Genomic DNA, 21,303 nt, shown 5'->3' with positions numbered 1-21,303 from the left:
CCAGCTTCTGAGAAGCTTTCCGGCCCGGGTGAGAAAGGCCGTGGATGGAGGCGAAGATGCGGCGCTGCCAGGAAACGGGCACGATGGGGCGAGGCTGGCCCTGGGAGACGTCGCAGAGCAGGACGGTGCCCGCGAAGGGAATGTCGGCCAGGCGGAGGCCCGTGTCCGCCGCACGGAGTGCCTGCACCGAGGCGTCGGTGGTCTGGTCGGCCGCCATGAGCGCGAAGTCCACGCCGAGGTGGACCGCGTTCACGCTGGCCCGAGAAAGACAGTCGGCCACGGCGTTGTCTTTGCCGGCGACGTGCCGGATGTCCGTGGTGAACTCCGACATGGCGGAGAGGTGGCGCTGCTGGCGGGCCGACCACAGCTCCGTGACCTTAGCCATTGCGTAGACCAACGGCTTGTGGTCGACGAAAGCCGTGAACGGGCGGCCCTCCAGGAGGTGTCGGAAATGGCGAACGGCCAGGAATAGCCCGAGCAGCTCGCGGTCGAACGTGCTGTAGTTTAACTCGTTCGGCCGGAGTTGCCGGCTGAAAAAAGCGAGTGGCTGCCAAACCCCGTCCACCCATTGCTCATGGACGGCGCCCACTGCGTAGTTGGAGGCGTCCGTAGTGAGGGCGATGGGCGCGTTGAGCACCGGGTGAGCCAGCAGCGTTGCGTCGGCGAGGGCCCGTTTGGCGCTGGCGAAGGCCGCGTCCATGGCCGCGGACCAAACAATGTCATGCTTGGCCGGCTTGCCCCGGAGGGCCTCGTAAAGGGGCCGCATGAGCTGAGCAGCGCGGGGCACGAATCGGTGATAAAAATTCACCATGCCGAGCAACTCTTGGAGGGCCTTGATGGAACGGGGACGCGGGAACGTGGTGATGGCCTCGACCTTGGTCGGCAGCGGCACGGCCCCGGTCTTGGTGATGCGGTGGCCCAAAAAGTCAACGGTCGTCGCGCCGAAGTGGCATTTGACCGGGTTGACAATTAAGCCGTGCTCGCTGAGGCGACCGAACAGTGTTCGGAGGTGGAGGAGGTGCTCGGCGCGGGACGTGCTGGCGACGAGGATATCGTCCAGATAGACGAAAAGAAACGGCAGGTCGCGCGGCACGCCGTCCATCAAGCGCTGGAACGCCTGGGCCGCGTTCTTGAGGCCAAACGGCATCCGCAAAAATTCGAACAGGCCGAACGGCGTGATGACGGCCGTCTTCGGGACGTCGGCCGCCCGGACAGGTACCTGGTGGTAGCCCCGTATCAGGTCAATTTTCGAAAAGATGACCCGTCCCGCCAAACGGGCGGAAAAGTCCTGAATATGCGGGATCGGGTACCTGTCGGGGGTGGTAGCATCGTTGAGACGGCGGTAGTCGCCACACGGGCGCCATCCACCCCCCGGCTTTGGCACAATGTGCAGTGGCGAGGCCCACGCACTATCGGAGCGCCGCACGATGCCGAGGTGCTCCAACGCGTCGAACTCGGCCTTCGCCACGGCGAGCTTGGCCGGGTCGAGGCGGCGGGCCCTGGCGTAGACCGGCGGGCCCGTAGTGGGTATGTGGTGCTCGATCCCGTGCCGCACCGCGACGGCCGAAAACGTCGGCTGCGTGAAGGCCGGGAATTCCGCGAGCAGGCGAGCGAACTCGTTCGCTGCCGGGAGGGCGCACGCCAGTTCGGTCGGCGCGGAGCTGCTCATCGTGCACGCCAGGGATCTGAAGGTCTCGGCGTTGACAAGGCGACGACGTTTGACGTCGACCAGCAGCCCGTGCGCGCAGAGGAAGTCGGCGCCCAGCAAAGCCATGGGGACGCAGGCGGTCACAAAAGTCCATTGAAAACGCTGGCTGCCGAAGCAGAGGGTGACGACGCGTGGGCCGAAAGTGCGTATGGCCGAGCCATTAGCAGCGACCAAAGAGGGGCCGCAAACGGCGTCCCACCTGTCCTGCTCGGAGGCGGGTATGATGCTCAGTTGGGCGCCGGTGTCACACAGGAAACGCCGCCCAGACGCTTTGTCCCGAATAAACAGCAAGTTGCCCGAGTGGCCGGCGCTCATGGCTGGGAATGAACGCCGGCCCGGCCGTTTCCCGACCTGCCGAAAGTGCACGGGGGCCGGCACGTCCGAGCCTTGTGTCCGAACCTGGCGTGGTAATAACACCACGCCCGGTCAGGTGGAGGCCCCGGCCGTCGTGTCGGAAGCGGGCGGTGCGGCGTGGCGGCCGCCAGTTGCACCGGCAGTTCGGCCTCCAACCGCGCAGGGCGCTCGGGTGTCGTGGGCGTCGCCTCGGACGGCGGCGGGCTCCAGGTAACCGCGCTGATGTGCTGGCCCGCCGAGGAGATGTTATCGGCTTCCCTGGCGAGGGCGCGGGAATCCGTGATCAACGTGCCAGCCAGGGCGAGGCGTACCGGGTGAGGCAGCTGGCGAAGGAACAGCTCGCGGAACAGAAAATCCGGAGAGTGCTCACCGAGCAACGAGAGCATATAGTCCATGCGCTCGGACGGGCGCGTGTCGCCGAGCTCGGGCAGAGCGAGCAGGCACCGTGCGCGTGCTGCCGGTGAGAGGGCGAAAGCGTCGAGGAGGAGTGTCTTCAGCGCGTCGTATTTGTCAGCAGCCGGCGGGTGCTCGAGGAGGCTCAAGGCGCGGGCCGCGGTGGCGGAACCGAGCGCCGCCACAACATGGTGGAAGCGGGTGTCGTCCGCGGTGATGCCTCGCAGGGCGAACTGAGAGTCCGCCTGAGCGAACCAAACAGCCGCGTGAGCCTCCCAGAAGGTAGGCAGTTTAAGCGTCACTGCCGTATCCATGTCGGTAGGTCACCAATGAAGGAACTGCGCTCCAACGCGAGTCGAAAGAATTGACGCGACCAAAGACGGAATTCGTCCGAGTTGCTTTATTGAAACAAAACAGCTCAGGTATTCTGACAAGCCCGTTTATCGGGCAGCAATATATATACACATTTATGTCGGGAAGTTTGCCCGGCAAAAGCTATACCGGGCATGCCCGGGTGTCAAGGGCGAGCCTTGGAAAGGCGAGTCTGGACCTGCCCGGGCGTGTTTGGCTGCGGCCTGGGAAGTCGAGCCTGGGCGTGCCCGGGCGCTCTGGACGAGCACTGGAAAAGCGAGAGCGGGCATGCCCAGACGCTCTGGGTGAGCCCTGGAAAGGCGATAGCGGGCATGCCCGGACGCTCTGGGCGAGCCCTGGAAAGGCGATAACGGGCATGCCCGGACGCTCTGGGCGAGCCCTGAAAAGGCGATAGCGGGCATGCCCGGACGCTCTGGGCGAGCCCTGGAAAGGCGAGAGCGGGCATGCCCGGGAAAGACGAGACCGGGCGTGCCCGGGAGGTTCGGGCGTGCCCGGGAACAGTGAGTCCGGGCATGCCCGGGAGAGGCGCGTCTGGCCGTGTTCTGGCCGGTGCAAGGCGATTGTGTGCATCCAGCGGTAACCGCTACAGTTTCAAGGTTTGCAAGACATCAATTGGAACGAGAGTAAGTGTTAACCTTTAATCATTATCCTTTCTTTTCTATCTAAACAGTTTAAGAAATGTTTCTTTCATGTTTTTTATACCTATAGATGTTTTAGGTAAAATATATACTATATACGAAGACAAACATTTGACTAATTGACAGAAGATGTGAACCGTACGTAACTGTTCCGACTTACATACAAATTCGACTTGCAGACAGACTTAAAAACGGACTCGTTCGTAACCCGAGGACTGCCTGTACCTATTTTGGCAGGCAACCCTCCCTCCCGCCCCCCCCCCCCCCCCCACACCCCCACTCTCCCTGTAGACCTGTAAAGGGGCAGATTTTTTTTTTAATGCCGTGAACAAAATTTGGTACATCACGGGTGGTGAAGGTTGTGGTCAGGTTTCATCGAAATCGTGTGTGTAGTTTCTGAGAAGAAAGCAAATACCTATTTTGGTGGGTCAAATCTGGACCCATTTAACCTCCCGTAAACCCACTCGGACGCTGAATTTTTTTAATGCAGTGAACAAACTTGAGTTGCAACACACCAAATATCATTTCAGCCAAATTTGGTCACAATCTCATCAGCAGTTTCTGAGAAGAAGTTGTGCAAGTGTTTACGGACTGACGGACGGATGACACGCCATCGCATAAGCTCCCCGGGACTACGTTCCAGGTGAGCTAAAAACTAGAAGATTACATCATGGTTGTTGATTATAATCATTCCTTTGATCGTCAAGAGACTGCAAATTAAATGCACGGGTTAATTTCACAACGAACTTGCACTAAAACTAACAAGCAAAACCTGAATATGGTCTCCTGGTTCCAGCAAATACCTGCTCTGACTGCCTGGCACAATATGCAAAGACAAAACAACAGGTCGAAAATAAAATGTATTAAAAAAGTGAAGTGGAAAAACTTTCAAGCTAATGAGGAACATAAAACAACAATTACACACCTTTCCTTCAACTGAAACTTTACTTAAACCTCTAAAGTCAAGGCCCTCTGCAAAAGTTATTAATTCACAAAAAAAGGAAACAGATGCAACGTAACACTATTTTTTTTAGAACACAGAGTCAAAGCTCGTGGAGGAGCTGGAACGCTGAATGGATCAGAATGCAACAGGACAAAAGGAACAGTGCAGAGAGGAGGGACACTAACAGCTGAATTGAAGGACAAGATAGATGGAGATTGGAACAAACAATGGGTGTGGGGAGAAGTGAGGGGCAAGAAAGGAAGAATGGGGGTGGACAGGATGGATAGAGAAGGACAAGGGATTGTGAGTGAGGGGAGGTTAATGAGGGTAGGAAAAAAAAATCATGGTTTTGGATTGGGGACGATTTGAGATGGTGGTGAACAGCTGTCTTGAAGACCTGGAGGGAAGAATGAGTTTAAAGAGGATGTGGAAGTTGGTTCCACAGGCGGGAAACAGAGGAACGAATGCGTGGAGGTGTGTAGTGACCCTTGATTTAAGGAGTTTCACCAGAAGGGGGCTCATGGCAGACCGTGTGCACCCTGCAGAAACCTGGTGGGACAAAGTGTGGAAAGAGTAGAGCGTGCAACACCAGAAAGGAGGTGGTAGAAGTCAGACAGACCACCGACCTGTCTGCCATGGTAAAGTGATAGACCCATAGACTCTGCTTCAGCACGGGAGAAATGATTTCCATGACATCAAGCCGAGTACGGTGTGAGGCAGGGGAGCCAGCCCAGTGTGGAGACGGTGCTTCATCAAGCTGCGGAGGAAGGCCGAAATTTGTCTGTGAAAATGCCAAGCTTGATAATATGAAAGTATTAAAAAGTAAGGAGTCAGATGGAGGAGCCTTAATTGTTTGACATGGAGAGTCAGCACATGTCCTGGTCGGTCTAAAAAGGCACATTTGGAGTTAACAAGTACGTACTCGATTTAACTGTATGAAAATTAGTATGAAATGAATGGCAGCACACACACTTACTGTTAACCAAACTGCGTTGGCATGTGGTGAGGAGCAGCTTTCTCGTTATGTTTTCCCCAGAGGAGAGTTAAGCTGTTCATGGGGAAACCTCCCTGCAGCCAACTTCCTGAGCAGAGCTAATTTGTCCGGAACGCCTCACATATTACGCATGGGGAAAAACCCCGGAGTGGTGCAATATGTTTCTCCTCCCATGAATGGTGGTCATAGAGGGGAAATCAAGGAGCCGTTTAATAAATGCTGACAGACATGTAATAAATGGGCAAGACAATTGGTTCGTGTTTGAACGATGGATGATGGAATATCAAAGCAATTAAGGTACAAGGAGAAAAAAAGCAGAGGAATAATGAAGGGATGGCGTGGCAGTATAAATTTAAACAAAGTTTTAAAATTGGATGGTTGATTGAGAAAGAGAGAGAAAGAGATATTCAAAATTAATTAATTATAACTGACTACAGGGAGCAACATTCAGGCCACTATTTTAAAACCTGTGTTGGACAAGCACGTGAGGGAGGGGAGGTGAGGATGGAGGCTGGAGGAGAGAGATTGGGAAGAGAAGCATCATTAGGAGAACAAAGACTAAAAGAGGAAGAAGAGGTTCAAAGACTGGGTCACAGACCAGCGTACAAAACAAACTGATCCCAAGATTTTTCGAAAACATTCCATCAACAAAGTCTTAGAGAATAAAAAATCTTCATTAATAAAAGAAAAAGTTGCAATAAAAGGGTAATACTGATGCAGAGAGATACCAGCTTTAAGGATGGAGAGCCATCCCAACATATTTAAATTGATTTTGATGTGCTGTACCATACTTTCTTATCAGAGCATTGGTGCTGACGAAGCAGTTTTTTGGCAAGGGTTATACTGGGTGGTTTGCCATTGCCCTCTCAGTGTCGTTTGTCCATGCTCTATCCTTTGAGAAAATCATGCTCTATCCTAGAGGAAGCTTCAGAGAAAGCCATCTGATAGGAACAACAGAGGACAACTTGTTCTGGAAAGAGTTTACGTTGCAACTCCTGCATGAGCCTCAGACCATGCAAGTAAGTAAATCTATATATATAAAAAACACAGTGTGTGTGTGTGTGTGTGTGTGTGTAATGTTACCGATAGACTCCTAAACGGAGAGGCTCACGAACTTGATATTTGGCACAAACATGGCCATTGAGCCTGGCACGACATGGTCGACCTAAAAATTTATTTCATAATATTTTTTAACCATATTTTTACCTCAGCGCATTTCAGCGAGGAATATTATGACCGGAATGGCAGAGCAGCGCGCTGATTCGCTCAGAGCGATCACGTGATGTTCCAAATTTGCCGCCATAATCTCACAGTTATGCGTTCGCACGTAATTCAGTTTTTTCACATTTCAGCGAGGAACATAGCCATTCACACCACATAGATTTTTTTTTCTTTCATCTTTAGATCCATATTTTTAGCCATAATGTAACGAACGTAGTGTAACGTAGCGTAGCTAACGTAGCGTTAGCATAACGTAGCGATCCTTGCTCAGGATCTTTGTCAGGTTCGCGAGCGAGTTAGCCAAAACGTAAAAGTGAAAATATATCGAATTTTTTATTCATATTTACCTCAGCGCATTTCAGCGAGGAACATTACACACGGAATCTCAGCTGGTCGCAGAGCAGCGCGCTGATTCGCTCAGAGCGATCACGTGATGTTCCAACTTTGCCGCCATAATCTCACAGTTATGCATTCGCACGTAATTCAGTTTTTTCACATTTCAGCGAGGAACATTGCCATTCACACCACATAGGTTTTTTTCACTTTCATCTGATATTTGCGATTTATTTCAAACAAACTGTATTTCCCATCTACACGGCCATGTATTCCTATTAACGTTATGCAAAGTACATAAATTGTGTGGATTACATCATTTGTGGATGTGATCAATTGCCAGTAACCATCTATATCCCTCCCCTCCCCTTCCCTCCTCCCCCTCCCGCTTCCCCTCCCTTTCCCCCCTCCCCTCCCCCTACCCTTCCCCCTCCACCCTACCCTTCCCCCCTCCCCTTTCCCCTCCCCTCCCCCTCCCTTTCCCCTCCCCTCCCCCTCCCTTTCCCCCATGCCCCTTCCTTTCCGCCCTACCCCATCCCCCTCCCCCTCCCCCTCCCTTTCCCCCATGCTCCTCCCTTTACGCCCTACCCCTTCCTTTCTGCCCTACCCCTTCCCCACCCCCTCCCCCACCCCCCTCCCTTTCCCCCACCCCCTCCCTTTCCACCCTACCCCTTCCCCACCCCCCTTCCCCATCCCCCCTCCCCTGCCCCTCCCTTTCCCCCATGCTCCTCCCTTTCCCCTACCCCTTCCTTTCTGCCCTACCCCTTCCCCACCCCCTCCCCCTCCCCCTATCCCCCCTCCCCCCTCCCCTATCCCCCCTCCCCTCTGCCTCCCATCCCTCCCCCTCCCTCCCTCCTCCCCCCTCCCCCCTCCCCCCTCCCCCAGTTCCCCTCCGCTCCCCTCCCCCTCCCACCCCCTTCCCCTCCCCCCCTCTTCTCCCCCTCCCCCTCCCCATCCCCCTCTTTTCCCCTCTCCCCCTCTTCTCCCCTCTCCCCCTCCCCCTCTTCTCCCCTCTCCCCTCCCCCTCTTCTCCCTTCCCCCTCCCCTTCTCCCCTCCCCCCCTCTTCTCCCCTCCCCCCCGTTCCGCTCCCCTCCCCTCCCCCCTCTTCTCCCCTCCCCCCCGTTCCGCTCCACTCCCCTCCCCCCTCTTCTCCCCTCCCCCGCCCGGCAATGCCGGGTACTTCTGCTAGTACGTTAATAAGTAAATAGTTAAATAGCAAAGGTATAAATGAACAACCAGACTTGGTGTTATTCCAGGCTTCACTCTCTCAGTACCGTTGAGACAAAACATTTCATATAAAAATAATGCAACCATGGCAAAGTACCAGCTTTGCCAACAGTCACCCATAAATAGCCCAATTGTTTTACATTTTATTAATTTAATGCCACAGATAGCATGATGAGTCAAAGGACTGTAAAATATACACAGAAGCTCTCCCCTTCACAACCCTCCAAAAGGACAGTGCGCAATGGTTGCGGGGATTTCCAATAGATCTTGCATCAACAGCCATTCTTAGACAGCTATACACATTTAAGTCTGTAAAGGCAAGATAAAACAAGCATTCTGAGTATTGCGCTGCAATACATGTCCCCTACCGGCAGTCTGACGTCTGGAAAACTGTTGGGGAAATTACCAAAGTTCAAAGTGCCATAACTTCATCAAATATGATCGAATGTAGGGTTGAGGTGACAATGCGGGTTGAGGCCACCTTCACTCCTTCATTCCTCTTTTCTCCCGCCTCTGGAACAAACTCCCTCACTCTCTTCAATCCCACTCCACCCTCCAGGTCTTTAAAACAGCTGTTCACCACCATCTCTTATCTTCCCCCATCCAAAACACTTTTTTGAAATACCAACTTCTGTCCTGGAAGTCCTTGGTGTCCTTGTGTTTTATACTTCTCCCTCCACCCCCCCCCCCCCCTTCCCATGCCTCCTCCCCCCAAGCCCTCTCCCTTCCACACATCTCCTTGCTCTCAAATGTTGTGTTTGTGTGCTTCCCCTTCTCTCCCCATCTTGTTTTCCACTCCCTCTTTTTGTGTGTTTTGTTTGTCTGGTTGATTTGTTTGTGAAGTAAATGTTAGCTCTTTCACGAGCCTCGATTCAGTATACAAAAAACAAACAAAAAAAAAAAAACGTCAAGATGTTCGAACTTGATCTGTAACTTATCATGAGGAAACCATGTGCCAAGTTTGAAATCATTAGCATTAAGAGTTTAGAAAAAAAAGTCCGGAAAACTGTTCTTTGCGTGACGGACTGACAGATGGACAGACGGAGGGACGTAGTGCAAACCTATAGTCCCCTCTGATGTACACCGGTAGGGGACTAATAAGGGCAAAGACAAAACACACAAGGGGTTATGAATAAGATGACACAATAAATTGAGGGACAGGGGGAGGGGGTGGTAAAGGAGCAGTGGGAAATCTGTAAAGACCAGTGTTGTGTAACTTTGAAAGATGTGAATGCAATTTAAACAAGAAAGAGCTATCAGAGATTGCAGACCCTCGCCAGGATGTGTTTTCGTGTTTTTTTAAGGCTTTTATGTTACAACAAACATGGCGACCAAACCATGATAACGTCATCATTAAAAAAAAAAATCTCCACCAATTTATCCCTAGATGACGCTCAAGAAATTTCATCTTAATCAGATGAAGTTTTGTACTTGTCGAATTATGACGTCATAATGGAGGCATCTATGACATCATTAACATATGTTATTCTCCATGGAGAGTTTTTTACAATGAGCCATGTCTCAATTTTTTCTTCGATGCAGCACTTTCGGAGATATGGAGCAAAGTTTTTCGGTTTTTCCAAGATGGTACCCATACCACGTGACCTATGACGTCATAATTATCATTAAAAAATTATACAGAAGTCGTTGCACCTATGGTGGAAATTTCTTGAAAAAAAAAAAAACTATAATAAAAATGTTTACTTGGAAGATCAGTCTAAGACGTCATCAACATTTCATAAGTACCTACTGTAAATGATTTCAGAGCTGATCAGATAGTCAAGGGGTATTACACACAGCTCTGAGCTATCCAGCCTGAGTTCCAATCTCAACACAGCTATAAATACCACCCTGGTGTTTCACAGGAAGGGTGAGACGTCGACGTGCGCCCTCTGCCAGGATGTCAACCCGGAGGACCTGCCTGCCATTGCTGGTCATTGCTGGTCATTGCTGGGTGTCAAAGATCCCACGTGTCTTTCATTAAAAGTAGCGAGTCATCTCCGGCACCCTGAACAAATCACAAATTCCTGCCCTGTTCACAAACTTTCGCAAATCACAAATTCCTCACAAATTTGTAAACAAATCACAAATTTAAATTCCTGAAAACAACCCACTCGACCAAGAGTGTAGAACATCTAAATTCTAAAATGACACAATTTCATTAATGAAGACCCAGGTTCAAACGATTACAAGATTCGTAGCTAAAAACAACTTCTTATATCTGGTTTCTGGTTTCCACACAACTCCTGGTTTTTATATAAAACAACTTATACAAAAACAACTTCTGGTTTTTATATACAACAACTTATACAAAAACAACTTCTGGTTTTTATACACAACTTATACAAAAACAACTTCTGGTTTTTATATACAACAACTTATACAAAAACAACTTCTGGTTTTTATACACAACAACTTATACAAAAACAACTTCTGGTTTTTATATACAACAACTTATACAAAAACAACTTCTGGTTTTTATATAAAACAACTTATACAAAAACAACTTCTGGTTTTTATATAAAACAACTTATACAAAAACAACTTCTGGTTTTTATATAAAACAACTTATACAAAAACAACTTCTGGTTTTTATATACAACAACTTATACAAAAACAACTTCTGGTTTTTATATAAAACAACTTATACAAAAACAACTTCTGGTTTTTATATAAAACAACTTATACAAAAACAACTTCTGGTTTTTATATACAACAACTTATACAAAAACAACTTCTGGTTTTTATATAAAACAACTTATACAAAAACAACTTCTGGTTTTTATCTATCTATAATTCCACTAATCTCTGTCTGTGTGTGTGTGTGTGTGTGTGTGTATGCGACCGCTGTTTCTCGACAACTACCGGTCCGATATACTTGAAACTTGCCAGGTATATTGCTGGGGACCCGAGGATGTGCCTTTTCAAGGTTTCATATTAATCGGACAAGTAGTTACCGAGCTATGTCCAAAAAACGATTCAACCAATCAGAGAGCAGCGAGCTATCACGTGTGCCGAACGTGCCGAACAGACTCTGCCTCGGACGGCACATTTGAGAGCGTATTCATTTATTTCACGTTGGCAAACTATGTTGGCGTTAAACTATGTTTTAAAACTAATTAAAACTACTTTGCGATTCATCGTAACTGCGATTTGTAACTGCCGTTCGCTTTGGCTTTGCGAATGGACCAAACCATTTCATGTAAATAGAGGGGGGGGATTGTCACCGTACTCGCAAGCCGTTCGCTTTGGACCAAACCATTTCATGTAAATAGAGGGGGGGGATATAATTTTAGATATAGATATAGTACGGGCATGCCCTAGTATACAACAACTTATACAAAAACAACTTCTGGTTTTTATATACAACAACTTATACAAAAACAACTTCTGGTTTTTATACACAACAACTTATACAAAAACAACTTCTGGTTTTTATATACAACAACTTATACAAAAACAACTTCTGGTTTTTATATACAACTTATACAAAAACAACTTCTGGTTTTTATACACAACAACTTATACAAAAACAACTTCTGGTTTTTATATACAACAACTTATACAAAAACAACTTCTGGTTTTTATATACAACAACTTATACAAAAATAACTTCTGGTTTTTATAAACAACAACTTATACAAAAACAACTTCTGGTTTTTATAAACAACAACTTATACAAAAACAACTTCTGGTTTTTATGTACAACAACTTATACAAAACAACTTATACAAAAACAACTTCCGGTTTTTATATACAACAACTTATACAAAAACAATTTCTGGTTTTTATACCGAAAGAAAGCAATAAAATAACAGTGGGAATATAAAGGAAAATTAAACAAAGAGAAGATTTTGTAACAGAATCAGGTGGTTAATCACATTTGGCAAGAAGATAAGTTTGCGGTTTGAGTTGATAAAATGACTTGTTGTTTTGCTAACTTTTTTGAAGAAAGGTTCCAGAGACGAAAGCTTATTAAGATCGCTTCGGCTTTTTTTCCTTTCCCAGTAAGGAAACCACGATTGCTCATAATACGAAACACCACGGAACTATTCCAAACGATTCCTTATGTTACCAAACACAAGTTTTGCGAATTTTTTTTTTTAATGTTGGTCATGAAAACAAAATGTTGTGCAAGTAGTTTGAATCACCATTTTCATATTTACACGTCACGAGTAATCTATGGCTCACTGGAACATGCACAGGTAAGAGTGGTGCTCAAAGGTTCTTCCAAGGAAATGCTCGCAATAGGCCGAGTCAAAATGTTTTCTTATTGTCAAGACGAGATTCTACCGATATTGTCTGCGACAGACTCCTCTCCGGCCTTGCCACCCTGTTCTGTCAGTACTCTGTCCCCCAAATATTCCTGCAGGACACACAAGATCTGCCAGAAACCCTCTTCTGGTGAAACTGCCAAAATCAAGACTCTCTGCTCACCTTCACTCCTCTTTTCTCCCACCTCTGGAACAAACTCCCACACTCTCTTCAATCCCTCTCCTCCCTCCAGATCTTTAAACCAGTTGTTCACCACCATCTCATATCTTCCCCCATCCAAAATCTTAATCTTTTCTACCCTGTTAAAACACCTCAAATCCACCTCTTTAAATCCCCAACTTCTTTCCTCAAATTCCTAGAAGTGTTCATTTGCTTTATACCGTGTATCCCTCCCTCCTCCCCCAGCCCTCCCCGTTCCACAGATCTACTGACGTCCCTGTTCTCTTCTGTTGTTGTGCTTGTATACTTCCCTCTCTCCCCCTCTTGTCTCACGCTCCCTTCATTGCATGTTTTATGTGTCTGTGCATATTTTCATGTTCAATGTGTTAGCTCTTACACAAGCCTCGATTCTCTGTTAAAAAAAGAAAAAGAAAAAAGATAAACAAGTACGTACAGTGTAATTCCCAAATATTTTTCCTTATATGCAGGACAAGGAAATTCGGAGACATTAGTGTACATTTACAGGGATTCCAAGACCCGCCTTTAGAGGCCATTTTTCCCCGCAGAGCAGGGGATGGCCTTTTTTGGGCACCATGGTCCCTTTTTGAAGCAATTTTTATGGCCAGATGCCCTTCCTGCCACCAACCCTGTTAGTCGCCTCTTGTGACACAAAGGGAATGACCAGTGAGAACTGGAACTCAATTTGCCAGCCTCGGAAGGATGACAGGCTGAGTCAACCCACCTGGCGTATCGACGAGGATTTGAACCCAGGATACTAGGATCCCAAGCTGGCACCCTAACCACTAAGCCAACACCAGGCTTAACATAAAAAAGAAGGATGTCCATATTTAATTTAAATTTCAAATCTATTTTGATATGGAAACATGTATCTTATATAGTGCCTTTTATATACTTTCTTTTAAAAACGGGGCGGTGTGGGGCCGCCCGGCGACTGAGCCCGAGTGGTCGTCCCACCTGTATAAGGTGGGGCGGGGTAAGGTGAGGCCAATCGCTGACAGTTTCTGCGTCCTCGCCACACCTACATAAGGCAGGATGGGGTAAGGCCTCCCCTCTGACCGCATCCTCGCCCCACCGATATAAGGTGACGCAGGGTGAGGCTGCCCGCGTCCTCACCCCACCTATATATGGCGGGGTGGTGTGAGGCCCCCTGCCTACAGAGCTCGATTCCTCGCCCCGGCTATATAAGCCAGGAGGTGAGGTCGCCCGTTGGGTTGAGGATTGGACCACACCTACTCTCCACTGGAAAGGGCAAACAGTGCATTCAGAAAGTATTCAGACCCCTTCACTTTTTTCACATTTTGTTATGTTGCAGCCTTACGCTGAAATCGTTTAAATCCATTTTTTCCCTCATCAATCTACACTCGATACCCCCATAATAACAAAGAGAAAACAGGATTTTAGAAAGTTTTGTAAATTTATTAAAAAGAAAAAACTGAAATATCACATTGACGTAAGTATTCATACCCTTTGCTATGACACTTGAAATTTAGCTCAGATGCCTCCCATTTCTCTTGCCCTTTGAGATGTTTCTACACCGACACAGTCCACCTGTGGTAAATTCAATTGATTGGACATGATTTGGAAAGGCACACACCTGTGTCATAGCAAAGGGTATGAATACTTCTGTCAATGTGATATTTCAGTTTTTTCTTTTTAATAAATTTGCAAAACTTTCGTCATGGTTGACAGAGAGACATGCCATCCCCCTTCCACAGTTCTCTGTTGTTGTGTGCTGCTGCTTTTTTTTCTTCCTTTTTTTTTTCGTGTCTGTCTGTGTCTGTCTGTCTGTGTCTGTCTGTCTGTCTGTCTGTCTGTCTGTCTGTCTGTGTCTGTCTGTCTGTCTGTCTGTGTCTGTCTGTCTCTCTCTCTCTCTCTCTCTCTCTCTCTCTCTCTCTCTCTCTCTCTCTCTCTCTCTCTCTCTCTCCATCTGCTGGCTGTCGGTGCGTTGGGTGCGGTGTCATGGCGTATGCTCGCTTCATGTCGTGAGTGCTCTGTCTTCGCTGTTTCCTATTTCCCTTATTCGCTCCATTGTGTCCCTGTTTCTGATTGTAAAGTTTTCCCCTTGTTTCCTGTGTGTGTTGAGACTTGAGAGAGAGCGGGAAAGCGCATGGTAAGTGTTTTCGCAGGTTCTTGTTGAAACCTTCGGTTTCTGGGCCTGCGTTTCATTTGCCTTGTTTTTCTGGTCGAACTGCTCGTCAGTGGTTTCGATTCCTCATTTATATATTGTTTTTCCTTATCTTTTTCCTTTACCTCCACTTGCTGGTTGCTTGTGACAGGTTTCTTTTTGTTTAACTTAAACTTCCCTTATTTTATTTTCAGCTATGGCAAACGGACGTTTGTCCAATAGTGTGTACGAGTCGCTCACTCCTAAGGAGGGAGTGATAATTACTCCACCTGATGGAGTTAGTGTTGAGAATGTGGTGATTGGTTTAGGAGACCTTGTTGGAATCGAGAATGTTCTTGCAGCTTCAAAAATGAATCATCGCATCGTGGTCTTCCTGTCGGACGTGCGACACGTGGCCCAGGCGGTTGAAATCGGTTTAACCGTCCCGCCGGATATTTTTGTTAACGTTAATCCTTTGGACACAATGGCCGTTCGGTTAACTCTGTCCAATATTCCTCCTTTTTTCACTTGTGAAGAGATCGTCTCTGCACTAAGTGTTTTTGGCACAGTTGTGTCGCGGGTTTTGATGGTACCGCTTCGTCTTCGCTCTGACGCCTCGGTTCGGCATGTTATGTCGTTCCGACGTCATTGTTATATTATTTTAAAGGATAACGCTCAATCACTCAATGCAGTTATGACGTTGAAATATAAAAACCGCAATTATCAAATCTATATTGCGACGGAAACTATAACTTGCTTTAATTGTGGTGAATCGGGGCATTTAAAAAACGTTTGCCCCAAGAATGCCGCCAGTGGTGCATCGATACCGGTGAAGACCATTAACACAAAAAGTGGTCCATCTAGAGTCGGGGACCCTCGTGATGCCTCAAACATGAGTAATTTACCTGAGCCGTCGGCGGCGGGGGTGGCTCAACCCCAGGCAGATGGTGAGGGTTTTACCGTTGTTCCCTATAAAAGGAAACATAAATTAAAACATTTAACAGATAACAGTCAGGGCGTGGCGGCGAGCTGTCCAAAAAAGATGGCACCGGCTGACGAACATGACAAGTCCCGTTTGGAAGCAGCAATATCTGAGGTTTTTAAAACCGAAAATCGGTTTGACGTTCTTGCTCTGGAGGATGATAATGCTTCTGCTTGTGGAGTTGGTGAACTCGAGTGGGAAGTTGGTGTGGTGCAACAGGAAGCGCATGTGACCACTCCCGTGGTCACAGGCACCGTGTATGTGAACGCCGAGTCCACTCTTGTCCCTCTTCCTGCTGGGGGTGAGGTGTGTGACGTTCCTGAGTTGCAGACAACCTCGAGCCCAGGTGAATCAGAGTGTAAGGCATCAGCTGATGACGTGCCGGGTTTGCCCCCAGCAGAATGTGAAACTTCTCCCGATAGTACATCTCTTCCTCTCCCTCTTCCTCCTCCCACTCCCATTCCTCCTCCCACTCCCATTCCTCCTCACACTCCTCCTCCTCTTCCCACCCCCCCCTCCTCCTCCTCCCACTCTCCTTCCTCCTCCCACTCCTCTTCCTCCTCCCATCCCCCTTCTTTCTCCTCCCGCCCCCCCCCTCCTCCTCCTCCCGCCCCCCCCTCCTCCTCCTCCTCCCCCACATACTCCTCTTCCTTCTGCTTTGGGTGCGGAATGTGACGTTTCCCTCGTCAAGCCACCAGCTCCATCTCAGGAGCATGAAATTGATGTCATGGACATGGACCGACACTCGGAATGTGATTCGGACGGGACCTCGTCACTCGCCTCTGCCGGGAGTGTCGAAGCCTGGAATGACCCGGGTTTTCCCCAAGATTTGGAGGGTGAGACCAGTGTTCCACCCTCCGAGATCATAAAATTTCTCCAGGACACTTTTCGGAAGAAACGGGTAAAAATTAAAGATTTTTTCCCTGACCTAATCGGCTTTGTGGTCTCTGCGAAGCGACTGCTTGTTAAAGCCGGACAGCTTGGCGTGACCGAATCACAGGTCTATCGTCTCCGGAAATGTATCCTGAAAGCGAAGAAGGAGCTGCAGATGTAGCCCAGCCAAGCTGTTTGGCACGTTGGACACGTTTATATACACCCTTATATCATGGCTTTCTCCTTCGCCAGTTTGAATATTAATGGGGGACGTTCTTCCCTAAGGAAAATTGAAGTTAAACAGTTTGTTAAGGAAAATCGCATCGATATTCTACTTCTACAAGAGACAAGATGTAGTTCCTCTTGTATGGGGGAGTGGCAAAGGATAATGAAAGGAAAATGGTTTTTTAGTAGTCTGGAACACCCAAGGGCTGGGGTAGCTGTCTATTTACAGCCTTCCTTCTGTAGCTCTCATATAGTTTTTAATGACATAATCAAAGGGTATTTAATTTCAGTCACTTTTACACACAATGGTTTTAAACACACCGTACTGAACATTTACTCACCTAGTGATAGCACAGAAAGACTTGCCTTTTATACTAAGTTGGAAACATCTCTCATGCACATTGATTTTAATGGACTTGTCTGTTTGGGTGGAGATTTTAACTGTACCGTGGACCCTGCCCTTGATCGTAATGGAGAGGAGCCTCACCCCGCAAGCGCAGTGCCTCTGTTAAGATCCTTGTCCAAGTTCTCCCTTGTTGACGTGTGGGGAATCCGCAATCTTTCTGTCCGCCAATACACGTGGTGTCGGTGCTCAAAGAGTCGTCTCTCACTCGCAAGATTGGACCGGTTCTATATTAACAGTATTTTTCTGAATATCGTGAGTGGCGCGGACATTGTCCCGAGTGGCTTCTCAGATCATCACATGGTTACGCTTTGTGCTTGCCTACCAGTTCGGAATCGTGGTGCTGCCTACTGGACCTTTAATGTGAGCCTTTTGGAAGAAAAAATGTTTGTTGATGCATTTCATGCATTCTGGAGGGCCTTGCTCCAACGTAAACCATCCTTCCCCCGCCTTGGGCAGTGGTGGGACAATGCCAAAGTACAGATGAGATTGTTTTGCCAACAATATGGAGCTTATCGTACTCAACACAACTCTGCCCTTCAATCCCTGATTGCCAAGGAAATATTATCCTTGCAATCCAACCTCTCGGCTTCTAGTACTGAGAGAACGAACTCTCTGCTGGCGAAGAAAAAAGCTCTTCTTGCTGATCTATGTGCAAAGCAAGCTAGAGGAGCGCTGATTCGTCTCCGAATGGAGAACCTGTGTCATTTGGATACCTCCTCCAAGTTCTTTTTTGCACTGGAAGTCCGAACTAAGAGAGGTCAGCAGATAACTTCAGTTAGGACGAAGGAAGGAAGAATAACGCACGATCAAAAAGACATCAGGTATTCCCTCAAGAACTACTTCTCTGACCTGTATCGCGCTAAGGGAATCGATAACGAGATCACAGGATCCTTGACTTCCTCCTTACCCACCTTGTCGGAGTCTGCGTGCCTGCAACTGAACAAGGAGCTAACCATGGAAGAACTCCATGCTGCATTACAAACCTTACCTTCAGGTAAGGCCTCTGGCTTGGATGGGATACCTGCAGAATTTTACAAAGCTTTCTGGGACCTCCTGGGACCAGAGTTACTCAAAGTTTTTGTTGACAGCCTACGATTAGGCTTACTGCCGCTAAGCTGTCGTAGGGCGGTACTCGCCCTGGTCCCAAAGAAAGGAGACCTCCAGCAACCGCAAAATTGGCGTCCCATCTCACTGCTTTGTACGGATTACAAGGTTTTCTCCAAGGCTCTTACCAACCGGCTCAGGCCCGTGATTGGCGACATCATACACCCCGATCAATGCTACTGTGTTCCGAAAAGGACAATACATGACTATTTTTATCGTGCGTGATTTAATTGATATCTGTGATCTTAAACAAAGAAATGTTGGTCTGGTTCTTTTAGACCAAGAAAAGGCCTGTGACACCATTCATCACTTTTATCTTTTTCGGTTTTACGTGGGTTTGGGTTTCCAGAAAATTTTATCTCTCACGTACAGTTACTGTATAATAATATCTTTAGTCTACTCAAGGTTAACAATATTTTATGTCCACCTTTCCCGGCTAATAGAGGCATTCGCCAAGGATGTCCTTTGTCTGGCCTCCTGTACTCCCTCACACTTGAACCTTTGCTTGTTCGCTTGCATGCACGTCTTCTCGGTTTCCTTCCGCAACCAACGGCGCACCCAGTTAAGGTGATCGCTTATGCGGACGATCTTTGCGTAATCGTTCATTCGGATGAAGATGTCTCCGCCTTGGTCCAATGTGTCCATGAATTTAGTTTGGCAAGCTCTGCAAAGGTCAATTGGAAGAAGAGCAGTGCTCTTTACCTTGGTCCACAAAATGGAGCCATTCCTCCAACTCTGCCCGAACAACTTGAACGGACAAGGGATGGAATCCTTTATCTCGGTGTTTTTCTTGGCCCTGGAAACTTCATTTTTAAAAACTGGGAGTCTCTTATAATCAAAACTGAGAGACGGTTGCTGAAATGGAAGGGTTTACTTTGTCAACTTTCTTATCGGGGCCAAACCCTTGTTATAAATAATCTTGCGGCATCAATGCTTTGGCATGTTTTAATGGCACTGCAGCCCCCAGATTTCATTCCCCAAAAGCTACAAGCTACTTTTATTGGGGAGGTAAGCACTGGCTTCGACCTGGTGTGCTCAGCCTGCCTGCTGCTCAAGGAGGACATGGACTGATTGCTGTTTCTAGCAAAGTGATGGCTTTTCGCCTCCTTTCACTTCGTAGGCTGCTGTACACCGACGTCTCGTGGAAAGCGTCGGCTCACTGCCTGCTTCAGCAAGCAGGGAAACTGAACTACGACCAAGAACTGTTCCTTATAGACACCACGAAAGTTGATCTAACACCAGTTCCTCTATTCTATAGGAGTATGCTGGAGGCATGGCAAGCGGTTACTGTTCGCCGTGACAACAGGAACTATTCTCTTGAGCTGTTTTTAAACGAGCCCATCTTTCTAAACCCCATATTTGAAGGGGTCTGCAGTAACCGTGCTTTTATGCAAAAGTTTATCGACGTCGGATGCATCAAGGTTAAACATCTCAGAACCCCTTTTCCTTACAAGTGGAAGCCAGCTGCTGACGTTGCTGTAGCCACCGGAGTTCGATCCATTCGAGTCATAGGAAGGATCTTTTCTGTGATCCTGCGTTTTTTCAAGGGAACCGGGCTAAAATGGGCCCCACAGGCGGAAGCTAGCCCTTCTTTATCCGAATTTCTCTTTCCTAGACTTCTACTTCATTTTCAGGGCTTCACCCCTTTTCATTTGATGGAGAAATCTTGTGTTTATGCTTTGTGTGTTTTAACCCTTGTTCACGATAGACCCGCAGAACCGCAAGCGCACTGGGGGAGAATGTTCCGGACTACTCCTTCCACCACCATCAATTGGCTTACTATGTACAAGGCCCCCATCGCCAAGCGCTCCGGAGACTTACAATGGCGGCTGGCGCACTACATTTTACCATCAAATGTTTTATCGCATCGCATATGTTCCGATAACACGGAATTATGTCCGTTTTGCGGTGCGACGGAAACCATTTCTCACATTTTTGTTGATTGTCCTAGGTTGGCACCCCTTTTTACAGTTTTATCGCGTGTGGTCCGGGGGCTTGGCCTAATTTTTACGCATTGTGTTTTTATCTTCAGTTTCACTACTTCCCGCCTGTGTAAAGATGAGTGCCTTTTAGTCAACTATTTGTCTTCTGAAGCAAAACTTGCCATATACTTGTCGAGAAAACACAGGATGCAGAATGCCTGTAATTCTGTTGATGATGTTGTTCACCTTTTTAAAGCCTTCGTCACATGTAAATCTTGTAAATCTTGTAAATCTTGTGTGTAAATCTTGAGTAAATCTTGCGTGTAAATCTTGAGTTTCAATCGAATGATTGCACAGTGTTCTCACAACGGTGGTGTATCAAGGCATCCTTATGTCAACTGGCTGATGGCTCTCTTACAATGAATTTATGATTTATCTTGTCTCCCATTTTAAACTTGTACAGCCATCGCCTTGAATTGTTTTTTGGGTTTTCACTGTGAACAATGTTTTCCTGGCAACAAACGGGGACAAATGTCGAATGTTTCTTTCTTTCATTTTTATTTTTTTCTTTTTCTCTTTTTCTCTTTTTCTCTTTCTTTCTTTCTCTTTCTCTTTCTCTTTCTCTCTCTTTCTTTCTCTCTCCCTCTCTCTCTCTCTCTCTCCCTCCCTCTCACCCCCTCTCTCTCTCCCCTTCTCTCTCCCCCCCTCTCTTTCCCTTTCTCAATTTTTCGCTTAATTTAATTAAACGCTTAATTTTCTCTTGATGTGTTCATAGCTCTTGCGTGAGCATTTCCTTTAAAATTGTTTGTGGTTTCTGTTTGCGTCCTCACCTTTGGTTGGTAAAATTTTTATACTTGCTGGTTTCTTTTGAATATCCTTTGTTCTTTTTTGGTGTGTTTATGATCCTTATACAATGTTTCTTTGAACTCGTTGCTTGGTTTAACACTGCTTTGTGGAATGGTTTTATACTTTTATAATAAAAGGATACAAAAGTCAAAGTCTGTCTCTGTCTCTGTCTCTGTCTCTGTGTCTGTCTGTCTGTCTCTCT

At 47.4% G+C, this 21,303-nt stretch overlaps 1 protein-coding gene across 9 annotated transcripts in view; it reads right to left on the bottom strand.

Moving 5' to 3' along the window:
- Positions 1-21,303, bottom strand: part of RHBDF1 (rhomboid 5 homolog 1) — a 162,831-nt gene that overhangs the window by 125,488 nt on the left and 16,040 nt on the right. The window contains exons 1-2 of one of the 9 annotated variants that reach the window (XM_068113716.2): positions 5,385-5,474; positions 5,035-5,165 (exon numbers count right to left, since the gene is read on the bottom strand). The exons of 5 other annotated variants lie outside the window; for them this stretch is intronic. The gene's annotated coding sequence lies outside the window, so the exon portion shown is untranslated. Of the gene's footprint in view, positions 1-5,034; positions 5,166-5,384; positions 5,514-21,303 lie in introns of those variants that run through there. 3 more of the 9 variants (XM_068113707.2, XM_078773564.1, XM_068113698.2) reach the window with 3 other exon arrangements.

The sequence above is a fragment of the Myxine glutinosa genome, chromosome 1, assembly GCF_964187855.1.
Source record: "Myxine glutinosa chromosome 1, kmMyxGlut1.1, whole genome shotgun sequence".
In the NCBI taxonomy this organism is placed as follows: Eukaryota; Metazoa; Chordata; class Myxini; order Myxiniformes; family Myxinidae; genus Myxine; species Myxine glutinosa.
Note: the sequence above shows the minus strand (reverse complement) of the source record. Positions and strands in the feature narration are given on the sequence as shown.